The sequence below is a fragment of the Lissotriton vulgaris genome, chromosome 3_1 (genome assembly GCF_964263255.1).
Source record: "Lissotriton vulgaris chromosome 3_1, aLisVul1.2, whole genome shotgun sequence".
NCBI classification, from domain to species: domain Eukaryota; kingdom Metazoa; phylum Chordata; class Amphibia; order Caudata; family Salamandridae; genus Lissotriton; species Lissotriton vulgaris.
Window position 1 is genome coordinate 810709375 of NC_141689.1, and position 12700 is coordinate 810722074.

Below are 12700 nucleotides of genomic sequence, written 5' to 3' on the forward strand. Positions count from 1 at the left end.
TGTTCCCACTCACAGAGAGCTGCATTTTATACTTCTCCTTATGTGTGGCAGCAATGCCAGATCCTGGCGGTGGCGGGGAGCTGGCAGGGACTGCAGGGGCATTAAGGCTCCCTTTGGTCTCCAGCACTGCACACGGGATGCCATGGATAGGCTCCAGGTCACCCAGGGACCCTTGCGTGGTGAAGATTTACCTGTTTGTAGTCAGTTTCTTCTCCATATGAGAATTCATGTTATCACAGATTTCTGGATAAATGATACAACAATCACATTGCTGAAATGCATATAAGGTCACTGGAGACATGTCCTTGTGCTCTATTATTCAGCTGTAGTGTAGAATACACACTAGACATGTACTCAACAAGACTGCACTTTCTAGCTGATGAGTAAAAAGTACTCCAGTTGGGCAGACATTTTGTGCAAAACTGTGGATTATTGATAAACAGGCAAGTCAGATTCTGTTCTAGTCCAATCACCCACACAGCTACTGACACACCCACACAGACACTCAGACATCCACTTACACACCCCTTTTGCCACTCTCACATCCACTCACAGACCTATACAGCCACTCACACACCCATTCACATGCCCATAGTCACTCACAGAACCACAAACACTGACACACCTACTCACAGACCCCATAAGCCACTCATATACCCACACAATCACTCACAAACCCTCAAAACCATTCACACACCCAGTCACATACCAATACAATCACTCATACACCCACTTGCACACCTGCACAATCACTCAAACAACCACTCATACAACAGTACAACCACTCACACACCAACATACAGCCACTCACACACCCACTCACTCACAACTCCACCCGATTCAATTAAATCTGTATTCAGCTTTATAAACAAATCCATAAAAGAGCAGCAATAAAAGGATCCTAATTTCATAATTTTAAAACATTCAATAAATATGTAAAATACACATTATTTATCTAAAAACATACTTATATATGCATTCTAAAACTAGTCAAAGGATGTAGTTTGGCAAAGCAAACATTCAGAGAAAATAAACTTATATGTCCACCTCCATTTTATACAATTCTTAAAAAATGTCCAAGGATTCCATTAATTTCAACCTGTATCTTTTGGTTGTAAAAAACAGTGTGAAAAGTTCTCAAAGATCTTTAAGAGTTTCCTCAAAATGCATATCATCCAAATGTGTTATCTTTGAAGGGCCTTTTTGAAATAATCAAGAATAACCCAACATTTGAGTAGGTTTGTGAGGTTTTTTAAAAAGGTAAGTGCCACCTCATGATAGATAATACCTTGAGATAGGAAGAGGGGGAGCAATGTCAATGACACAATATAATGATAAATTCTACAAAACAATACAAAATGTGCAGTTGTCTGTCTTGCATGTCCATTACACGGGAACCTAGGTAAATACTGGTCACATGTATATGGCTTTTTGGAAAACCACTACATCGTTGCTCTTCTGTAGGCAAAGTCTGGTTAACAAAAATCTATTGTAAGTATTCTTCACAACGATCAAATAAATCTGTATCCCCTCTTGATCTATATCTGCAGAGTATCTAGCCACTGTAGTTTTCTTTGTCTCTTCTAATTCCCTAAGAACTGCACTTTTCACCAACATAATTAATTTAATTTCTCTTTTACGAAATTGCAGAAAACTGTTGGGTTCTAGGGGATTACATTTTATACCCAGGTCTAATAACAAAGATCTTATGTACAGAAGCCACATTATTTTTCCAGAATTGTCAAGTCCTAAAAAATTCCTTGATGATTCCCCCCGTGAACTGAACACCCTGTTTTGACCAGATACTATATCATTTTGTTAATGTATTAAGGCCAATTGTATCCTCCATAAACTTTAAATCCAGTCCTTTATGAGAGATAAATGCTGGCATTGATTAAGGCACTGCCGGATGCCTGCATAAAAAGTTGTTTTCTTGCAACTGTAAAAGTTCAGTCTTATCTCCAACTCATATAGGGAGCAATAAACAGCCACTGTGAGGCATTAAGAGTGATAGATCTTAGTAATCTCTCTCAAAGGTTTATTTACCAAAAATATTAGCATAGCTGGATATTTCTGAAATAGCCCTTATACATTTTAAATTGGCTGATTTCAGGTGTGGGGACCAATCGCCTTTCTGGGAGAAAATAGTTCCCAAATAGCTGAAAGTATTTACTCTCCTCGAGCCTGTGACCCTTTGCATTATGTCTATAGCCCTTTTTTTGGCACAAATCCACTCATATACCGACCCACTCACACACCTTCGAAACTACTCACACATGCACACATGCACCCATCCAGATTCTCATCCACCCACTCGGAGATGCACAGAAGCTTACATACCCACTCAAAGACCCATAATGCCACTCAGACACCTACTCACAGACTCACACAGACACTTAGGGGCCGATTATGATGCTGGACAGACCCAAGTTCATCCAGCGTCGTTCTGGAACTGGACCCGAATGACCTCCAGTCATCGGTTCCAGCCCAGGAATTAGGGGCAGTCCTGTACTTTTCTGTGAGAGCAAGCATTATGAATGGAATGCATGCTCTCAATGGAAAATGGTAAGGTGCAGTTCGTCCCTGCACCCTGAGGCAGACACCTCAAGGTGCCTGCCATCAGGTGCAGGAATCAATAGGGAGGCACCATGAGGGTCCTGCTGGAGGCCCCAAAAGCTGTTTCCCAAATGGCTTTTTGGTAAGGCTGCCACATAAAGGTAGTGGGAAACTAAATCGTAATCCCTTGGCCGGAAAGAGCCAGCCAGGGAATTAATGTTGGCCTTCTGAATGGATGACAGGTTCTCCGAGCCCGCCGAAAGCCAGTTGAAAGACTGATTTGGATTCCCTTCCGACTGAGTCCATCAAAATGGCTCAGGAGGAAGGGAATCCAAATGGTGATTGTGATGCGGACAGGAGGGCTCTGACCTTCTTGTCTGCATCGTAGTTGGGCCCTAAGCCCCACTCAGACACTCACACATCCACTCAGAGACCCAGAAAGATACTTACACAGCGACTCACAGATCCACACATGCACTGACAGACCCACTCAGACACTCATTTTTCCACTCACAGACCTAAACAGACAGTCACGCACTCACTTAAAGACCTACACAGGCATTTACACACCCACTCACAGAGCCATGCGACACTCACAAACTCAATCACAGCCACACATAGGAACTCACACACCCACACACCCAAACCCACACCTATGAAGCCACTCACACACCCACTCACAGACACAGGTACTCCCACACCTACTCACTGACATATGCAGCCACTCACAAACCCACTATCAAAGGTTACAGGTTACAGTTAGGAAATAAAATGCAAAAAAATATTCGACATTCACTAACAAAGTTTCCAGGAATGTTATAGTTAGGAAATAACATTTTTTTTAAACTTAGAAATTCACTTAAAAAAACAAATGTTACAGGAATGTTATAGTTAGGAAATAACATTAAAAATTGCTGAATTTCACTGATAAAAACAAAAGTAACAAATTGAATTAAAAAAACCTTAGAAATTTGCTAAAAAAAGTTTGCAGGGACGTTATGTTTACGCTTAGATTTCACACACACTAAACCATAGAAATTCAGCAGTTATAGTTTTCTGAGCTCACTATAACTTACACCCACGCAATGCACTGCTTATGATCTCACATATTCCATCACTCATGGCATGGCCAGTGACATCACTGATGACATTACGTATGACATCACTGATGAAATCATCCAGTGAGTGTGTTTGTAAATGTTTATGAGACTTAAGTTATATATTAAGCTACTGCATATGTTAAATTGCTATTCTTTTTGTACTATCACTCAGTAATACTATTTCTAAAATATGTCATCTGAGTGGCTTTGTGACTGTCTATATCAGTGTGTGGGTGGGTGCCTGAGTAGCTCCATGGGGTGTGAGTGGGTGTGTGAGTGGCTGTATGAATCTGTCACTGGGTGTGTGTGAGAGGCTGTAGGTCTGTCAGTGAGTATGTGAGTGGCTGGGGATTGGAGTATTTCTACCCTACCCCCTTACTGTTTTTTTTATTCATTTTTTCTTGGGATGAGTCTGAGTTCCCAGATGGCTGCCAACATTTCCTGGTTAACGTGTTGGCAGCCAATCTGATCTCACCAAGATATCTGTGCTTAGGTTCCACCCTGTTATGCATATTTCTTTTTTCTTCAATAACTTTAAAACTACAGAACTCATTTACACCAAATAACAAAAAGGGTTCTTCCTGGACCAAGAGCTAGCTTTCTCACAAATTTGGTGAAATTTCATCTAGCAGTTCGGCTGTAGGCGTGTTCAAAATTCCTATGGAAATTGCATTAGAAAAAATGTTTTGGGACACTCCCCCTTTTTCACCGTCCCTACTCAACCAATCAATCTCAAAACACCCAACACAGCAGCTGAACTGACAATCCTCCTCACTTTGAAAATTGGTTTCAAAGGGAGAACCTGGCTAGCCTGGCTGATGAGGGGTGAAACCCCGAAACAGGGCCCAGGATGCTTGATTCTGGTCCAGGGAGGATGTGGCAGGATGTCTTTGGGGGTCAACTACCCCTCGTGTTACCTAAAGTGAGACCCACATAGCAGGATTGCTGAGAGGTTGTTGGAGGCCATACCCCCTTTCCCCACCACTCTGCAAATGCGCCTCCTGGTGCACAACTAATTCGGGGATGAAGTCCCCCTTGTTTTTGAGGACACCTTGGGGGCCAGCTACCCCTATTGCTTCCTCCAGGAAGTCCCACGCAGTCTGATTTCTGAGAAGATTTTGAAGGCCACAGCCCTTTCTCCACCACTCAGGAAATGCTCCTCCTGGCACACTATATGTTGGAGGAGGAAGTAGACCTTAGTCCTGAGGCCCTCAGGAGTAAAGGTGAATTCATTCCCCAACCAGCATTGCACCTGGAGGCGCATTTGCAGAGTAGTGGAGAAAGTTGGAGGGGCCTCCGGCGAGTTGCCAACTTTATTTTTAATTTCTTATTTCGTATTTTTAGGGAAGCGGGCCATGTCTCTCCCCTTCCCTAGGCTGTTTTGGGTCCGTGGGAACCCATGCCACGGGCCAGTCCTTTATGAAATAGAGAGGGAGGCCATGCGGCCCCATCACCCTTGGCCGATGCCTGGCCTCTACTTTATTTTTTCATGGTACAAGAGAGGGGGCTGTGCGGACCCCTGGCCGAGCTGATTTTGGCCTCGGGGACACCATTCCTTGGGGCCTGACCACTACTTATATTTTTAATGGTAAAAGAGGGGAGGGGGGCCACATAGCCCCCTTCGCCAGGCCTATATCGGCCCAGGGACCCCACCATCCAGGCCAGCCAATATTTTATTTTCTATTTTTTAAAATAAAAAAGGGAGGGGGACACATGCACCTGTGGCCAATTTTGGCTCCGAGGACCCCATCCCCTTGGGTCCAGCCTGTAGTGTGAGTGCCTTGATCCCACCCAGGGCAACCATTTTAAAGGTTGGGAACCCTAAGGCTCCCCGTGGTCCCTGCCAGCGCCCCACCTCCTGCAGGAGCCAGCATTGCTTTTACACAAAGGGAGCTGCAAACATGCAGCTCCCTGTATGTAATAGTAATTCTGCTCCACCTCCAGTATGCAAGAGCATTTTCTGCTCTCGCTTACTACAAGGGGAGCAGTCTTTTCTAAGGCTTGGCGGGAGGAGTGCTACTGCCAAGCCACAGCAAACTGCAAAGTCCCAGAGATGGGCGCCCCAGGACATTGTTGAAGCCCGCCCTGGGGGGTGGCGGTCCCCAGGGCCATCTAGGTCTCCAGGAGGGGGGCTCTATATCAGGGTCTGAAGGAAGACAATGACTGGTCCTGGTTGGCGCAGGCGCTAAACGGCCATCGATCCTGATGTATGCAATTTGATACAAAACAATCAAAGACCAAAGGCCAACTTATCCCCAATACCAGAAACAAAAATAAGGATTTGCTCGTGGAACGTACATGGTTTCAAAGAAATGTCCCAAGACCAAGAAACAACAGATTACCTGAGTAAATTTGAAATAATTCTACTCCAGGAAACCGGGAATGTAACCGCGAGGCAAATCATGGGATATGAGGAACATCACATAATGGCAGAAAAATTTTCAAAGTATGGACACCCAAGGGGAGGTCTGTCAATCTTCATTACTAATAATTTTGATTGGAAAACTGAACTGCTTGACTCAGGCAAAAATTGGATACAAGTGATCAAAGTAGAGCCGAAAGCAAACAAAAAGAACTCTAGATGGAGTTTACTTATTATAAATCTATATATTCACCCAGACAAGACGACCAAAATTGAAAAAGCTCTAACTTTGATAAATCTGATAAAATCTTTACACAGAACTTACCAATCACATGAGATATTCATTTCCGGTGACTTCAATTGTAATCTAATCAAAACAAACAAGAAAAAGGACAAAATCCATAATATTTGGAGCGATTTGGAACCACTAGGTCTAACAATCCTAAATGGAAAAATGGAGGGAGACATACCTCCCAAAACCACCTTCTCCAGCGGGAAAAAGAGCTCCATAATTGACTTCACCCTAACAAGCAATGAACTAAAAAAGAAAATAGAATACTTTGGAATCCAAACTAGACCCGAGAGCGACCACTTCCCACAAGAGATAATAATGAGGTTACACACTGAAGAGAAAACACAATTAGAATTCCTGTCTGCAATTCCAGAAATATATAAATTGAAAAAACTTAAAAGCAAGGGCCCAATAAAAAAGGAGATAATGGACTCAGTGTTAGAATATGAAAGCTGTTCCTTGGGCACGGTAAACCAATCACCAATAGAAAATTGGGAAAATCTACATAAATTTTTGCTGGGAAAATTTGCAATAAATACACCGGCAAATGATGGCCACAAAGCAAACAAAGAGTCGTGGTATAACACCAAACTAAGAGATAAGAAACTGGAAATTGCGAAAATATTAAGAATGAGAGCAGCAGAAAAAAGGTCAGGAAATGAAGTAGATAATAACGACATACAAAAAATGAGGAAAGAATATAAAGAGGACTGTAGAAAAGCTAAAAAATCTCACACAGAAGAAATCTGGGTGGACCTTCTAAGAACAAGCAAACTACCAAATAGCGGAGAATTTTGGAACATAATAAATAAACTCTCAAAAGTAGCCGGTGAACAAGCCAATATAGGAATAAGTGAAACAACATGGGCCGCTTACATTAACAATCTGTACAACACCCAAAGCTATCCAACCAACATAGAAACAACCGAAAACCGAAAAGATCCAGAACAAAAAGATACAGTTCCCGGACAAGTGAAGAACGTCCAACAGGAAATCATTGCCCAAGAGGAACAGGCACCGTTGACAACGATCAAACACCTAACCGCATTAATAAGGAAAATGAAAGCGGAAGGAGCAGCTGGCCCTAATGGAATCCCAAACGCCTTGTTCAAATATGATTCCGAGTTCTGGGCAAAATATTTGACCCCACTATTTAACTACATTTACAAAGAAAAAAAGACTCCACCATCCTAGCAAGGAAACATCTTCCACCCGATTCATAAAAGTGGATGTAGAATGGAACCCGGGAATTACAGACTAATAGCTTTAATCGATGTGGAGGCAAAGCTTTTCTCATCCTGTATATTGTCCCTACTTCAACAATGGATAAAAGACAATAATATAATACCTAAATTTCAAACCGGTTTCAGGGAAGGTATGTGCTGCTTAACCAACCTGTCAGCACTGTCTCTATTAATTGAAGGAGCAGGGAAAAGAAAGACTGGATTAATAGCCTGTTACATAGACCTGAAAGCCGCCTTCGACCGAGTCCCCAGAAAACGCCTATGGGAAAAACTGGACCTTTGGGGTCTACCACCGGCAATAATGGAAACAATAATGGTACTATATAGCGAAACATGGGCAAAAATAAAACTGGGAGACGGAAGAAGAATATCTGCAGAAGTAAAAATAACAAATAGCCTTAAACAGGGCTGCGTGCTCTCCCCAAGCCTTTTTAATATATATCTGGCCGACCTAAAAGACCATCTTCAGAATGCAAACGGACATCCACCAAAATTAGCAAACAAAAGCATTCAGTTTCTCCAATACGCCGACGACATAGTAATCTTAAGTCAAACACCAATAGGCTTACAAAGAACAATATCAGAACTAACAGACTATTTTGAAAGAGAAGGCCTAGAACTAAACATCAAAAAAACAAAAGTGGTGAGACTAGCGGGCAACAGTAGAAGACCCTTCAAATGGTACACAAAAGGCAGACAAATCGAGGAAACAACTGCTTATAAATATCTGGGAGTCACAATAAGCAAAAACATGTCATTCTCAGACCAAAAAAGAATCATTACTGCAAAAACACAATCCCTGAGCTTTGCGCACAAAGTTCTCGAGGATAAACTGCAATGCCCTTCATATGACCACCTGCTAAAGGTAATGGCAGCCCAAGTGTTACCATCACTCTCATATGGCCTGGAAATATGGCATAGAAAAGAAGCAGCCATTTTAAATACTCTCCAGACAAAAATATACAAATCTGTATTCAAATTATACAAAGGATCAGCCCCGGCACAAATAAGACTGGAATTTGGTTTACAAAATCAAATATATCAACGGGAAGCTGCCCTAGTAAAATGGTGCTGGAAATTAAGATCGGCAGAAATTGGCTCTTTAAACAACTTATGCTGGCAAGAAATTAAAAAACAATATGACCGATATGAAGCCAACTCATGGGGCAATGACCTGCGAGCATCACTAGAAACCCTCAAAATAGAGGAGATCTGGAAAAATCCACTGGAAGAATCTTCTCTCAAAAAGATTTGCAATTTAAATGCAAAAGCCTTATCTTTGGCAGAAGATAAAAAGACTTTGGCCAAGCGGCGCCATGCATGGACCATTTTAAATTCCTACAAACAATTAAAACCTCAAGCCTACCTCATAGCGCACTTCCGGCAATCTTTAAAAACAAAATTCTTGGCCCTTAGAATGGGAGACCACTGCTCCAAAGACTTGATCCCATCATGGAAAGGCACGCACCAGGGACAAAGATGCAGGTTATGTAATTACCACAGTGAGACCTTGTGTCACCTCCTGTGCACATGTGAATCTTCCACAGAAAAAAGGAAGAATTTATTGAAACCTATTTTTAATATGCTACAGATCCGCACCTGCAGGCAAGCTGTGACCAGTTGGTTGGGAGCAGGTTCAAACATTCTAATATGTCGCGGGGTAAAATTCATGAACTCTGTAGAGAATTTGCTCCAAAAAAAAGAAACAGACAACAGATATAGCCTGGAAGGAAGTATTTAACGAATGCAAAAACAAATTTTAATTACATGAGTTTTTAACTTGTTGTTATTTTAACAGAATTCTTATACATGTATGCTTTATGGTTATGATAAACCAAATAAAGTAAATTTTTGACTGACTGACTGACTGATAGGGCAAATCCACCTTCACTCAAGATCCTGTATATATAATCTATAGGCAATCTAGGCGCCTTTTTCGCCAATAGACAAGTTGAAAACATGGCCTGGACCTTGTTAAAAAATGTCACCTGTACAACACTTGGAGTAGCAGAAAATAAAAAATTACATAATCGTAAAATAGACATACGCATCAGTGCAGTTCTGCCGATTATTGACAGCGGTAAACTATTCCATGTTAATAGCAAACTTTAGATTTTAATTAACAGAGGGACAAAATGTAAAATGTATAAATCATTAATGCTCTCTGAGACATACATTCCCAAATATCTCTTAGGTCTGGTGTTAACGGCTGAGTGGAATCCTGGGATTAAAGTGTCAAGTGCAGTATTACAAAGTCGAAACTCTGTATTTGATTTGTTTATCTTATAATCTCCCAGCAATTGATATCTTTGAAAATGTTCAAATATACACTTTTTTATCTCTAGATCCGGTTTAAGGAAGAGGGCTATGTTGTCAGCATACAGCTTTATATTTGTCATCCCCCGAATTGGAGAGGTTAAATTGCTTCTCCAGTGGATGGCTACTGGTAATGTCTCTATAAAAAGTGCAAAAAGTATTAGTGAAAGAGGGCAGCCCTGTTTTGTTCCTCTGTACACATTGCAAGTGCCAATTCAGCTAGAATTAATAATTATTTGTGCTGGGTCCCCTCTATAAAAACCCGAGATCAAGCTGATAAATATGTCAGGGAATCCAAATGTAGCCAGGATATAAAAGAGGCTTCCCCAGCAAACCAAATCAAAAGCTTTCTCAGGATCTAGCACTGTAATTTGGGTCTGGATTTTATAATGGCTAAAATAATATAAGGCCTCAATTTAAAAGTATAGCAGCATCCCTAATAGAAATCCAAATTGATCTGAATATATGACTGACCCTATACACTTACTCATTCTGTTGGCTAGCTGTTTAGCTATAATCCTATAGTCTGTATTTAAAAGACGCATTGGTCTGTATGAACTCACATCTTCCTTATCTTTACTTTTCTGTAAAATCGAGCTACTACTGCCATTTTAAAGGAGGGCGGTACCACTCTCCTATCTTCTCCACATGCTTTACTGTTTGCTAGTTATTATGAGTCCAATATCTGCCAAAACATCCCTTACGTGATTTACCTGTATTTTGGCATTGGGGACTCATCTAGGAATTCCTTAAGTTTTAAAATATTAACCTCATGTCTTGTGGAATAGATAGCTATATAATGATTAAAAAAGTGCTCATTAATTTGTGCTCCTTCTGTCATACGAGCTTTTGTATTTTTTTTCCATCAAAGATGTTACTCTATTGGATGCTTGTCGCTCTCTTATTTGCCAGGCTAAACATTTCCCAGAAAATTCACTTTCCTCTTACACATTTTTAAGGTATGTGGAATTAGCCAAGTAGCATATATTATAATAGTGTTCTTCCATCTTTTTACGTACATGTACAAGAGCCAATTTATTTTTTGCACTCTTATTTATAATGTATTGTTCATTTATTTTGTAAACCACTAACGCTAAATGAGACCTTTCTATCTTTTGGGACAACTTTATTGCAATTTCTTTGGAGGTTATTTTTCCACTTTGGCTGTCCCTCTATTGAGTTGAAAAAAACATTTTAATTAATTATGGACCTCGATGCACCAATCTTCATCCTTAGGATGGATTTTATTAAAAACCCATCTCAGTCAGTCACTTAGCTTTATTCGATTTTGATTTAAAAATCATAAAAGCATACAGATAAAAAGACAATTTTAGAACAAAAACAGGGGAACATACATACAGTAATATATCTACAAGTTGTAAAAGGACGTGTGCCCAACCTGTTAAAACATTCCTTAATTATATCACACTGTACATAAAATTAGAATTTATAGTCTGAGTTGATACGTAAGCTTGTCCCTATATAATGGAGTCTTCAGAAATTACAGTTTTTATACTGTAAATCAAATCTATTGAACGCAGGTGAGCTTCTACCAGTAAAAGCACGGGGTCCCCTTCCCGTCAGATATTTGTGTACTGTCTTTGATCTTGGTAGGGGGATATGTGGGGTACATGGGTAAAAATCGTGCAAGTCCCAAATGGAAATGGGGCCATCTCCTTCTTGGGGCTGGGAGGAACGTAGATAGGGGACCATATTCCAATTTCTAAATTTAACTAGAATTAAGTCCCCAGGGATGTCTTTAGGTAGTGACCCTAACCAGCCCACCCTTCTAACGCTCTGGATTCCGCCATCTTGATGGGGTAACAGGGTTCTATTTTTATTTAGCCAAAATATGACCTTAATTAATAGGTCATGATGTCTTTCGGGTTTCCCAAAAGTAGGTGCAGGTATTCCTGAAAGAACAAGCACAAAGGAGGCTGCTTCCGGAGGTAAATGTATACATGCTACTCTATTTCCTTCCGCTCTGGCAAAAGTGTGGTTGGTTAACACAGTTGTGGTTGGTGGTTTTATGTTTGGAATTTGACCATCTGCTGGGGCAATTTTTCTGGTATTAGTTGGGATAGGCACAGGTACTTCGGGTGCGGTGGGTGGGTTGGAACAATTGAATTTTACCGTCTTTTTTGAAGGTGAAGAGTTTACTTTAATGATTCTCTCTATGGTTGTGAGCCTATCCCCCAGGTTATTAATTTTTTCTGCCAAGGGAGCTATTATAGTTCTTAACATTTGCTCAAACTGAAACAGTAGTGGCAACTGGGGTGATGATGCTTGGTCATCCAGACTTTCAGCGTTCCCCTTAGATAAGACAGAATTAATTGCGGGCGATGAGGGTTCAGCACACAGATTTTGTACTTTAGGTTGATTTCCATAGTCATTAACCCCGTCAGGCTTCCTTTCAGCACTTGGCCTCTGGGGCAGTACAGTTGCTTGGATGTTGTCCCCCTTAGATGATAGCGATTGTTCAGGCAGTCTGTCAACGGGGTGTCGATACTGGAGCATTTTGCAAGGGAAGGAGTTACAACTGGAATAAACTTCGTGCCACACAGAGCATTAAGTTCCTCCCAGTAAGACAAGATTTGCGGACTATCAGGGGTTAATGGGGGAGATTGCAGAGGTTGAGTAGTAACTGGGAGATGGCGGGAATCATCAGTGTCAAATTCACTTAGAGTAGGCAGTATCATCTTACTTGAGATTAGCTTTTCCATCCCCTGCCCCGGGCCCCGCAGTGGGATAGATTTATAGTACGCCCCCGTTGCGTGACAAGTATGAAGAAATGTAATCAATATTATAGTCTTTAACTGGCAGATAGAGT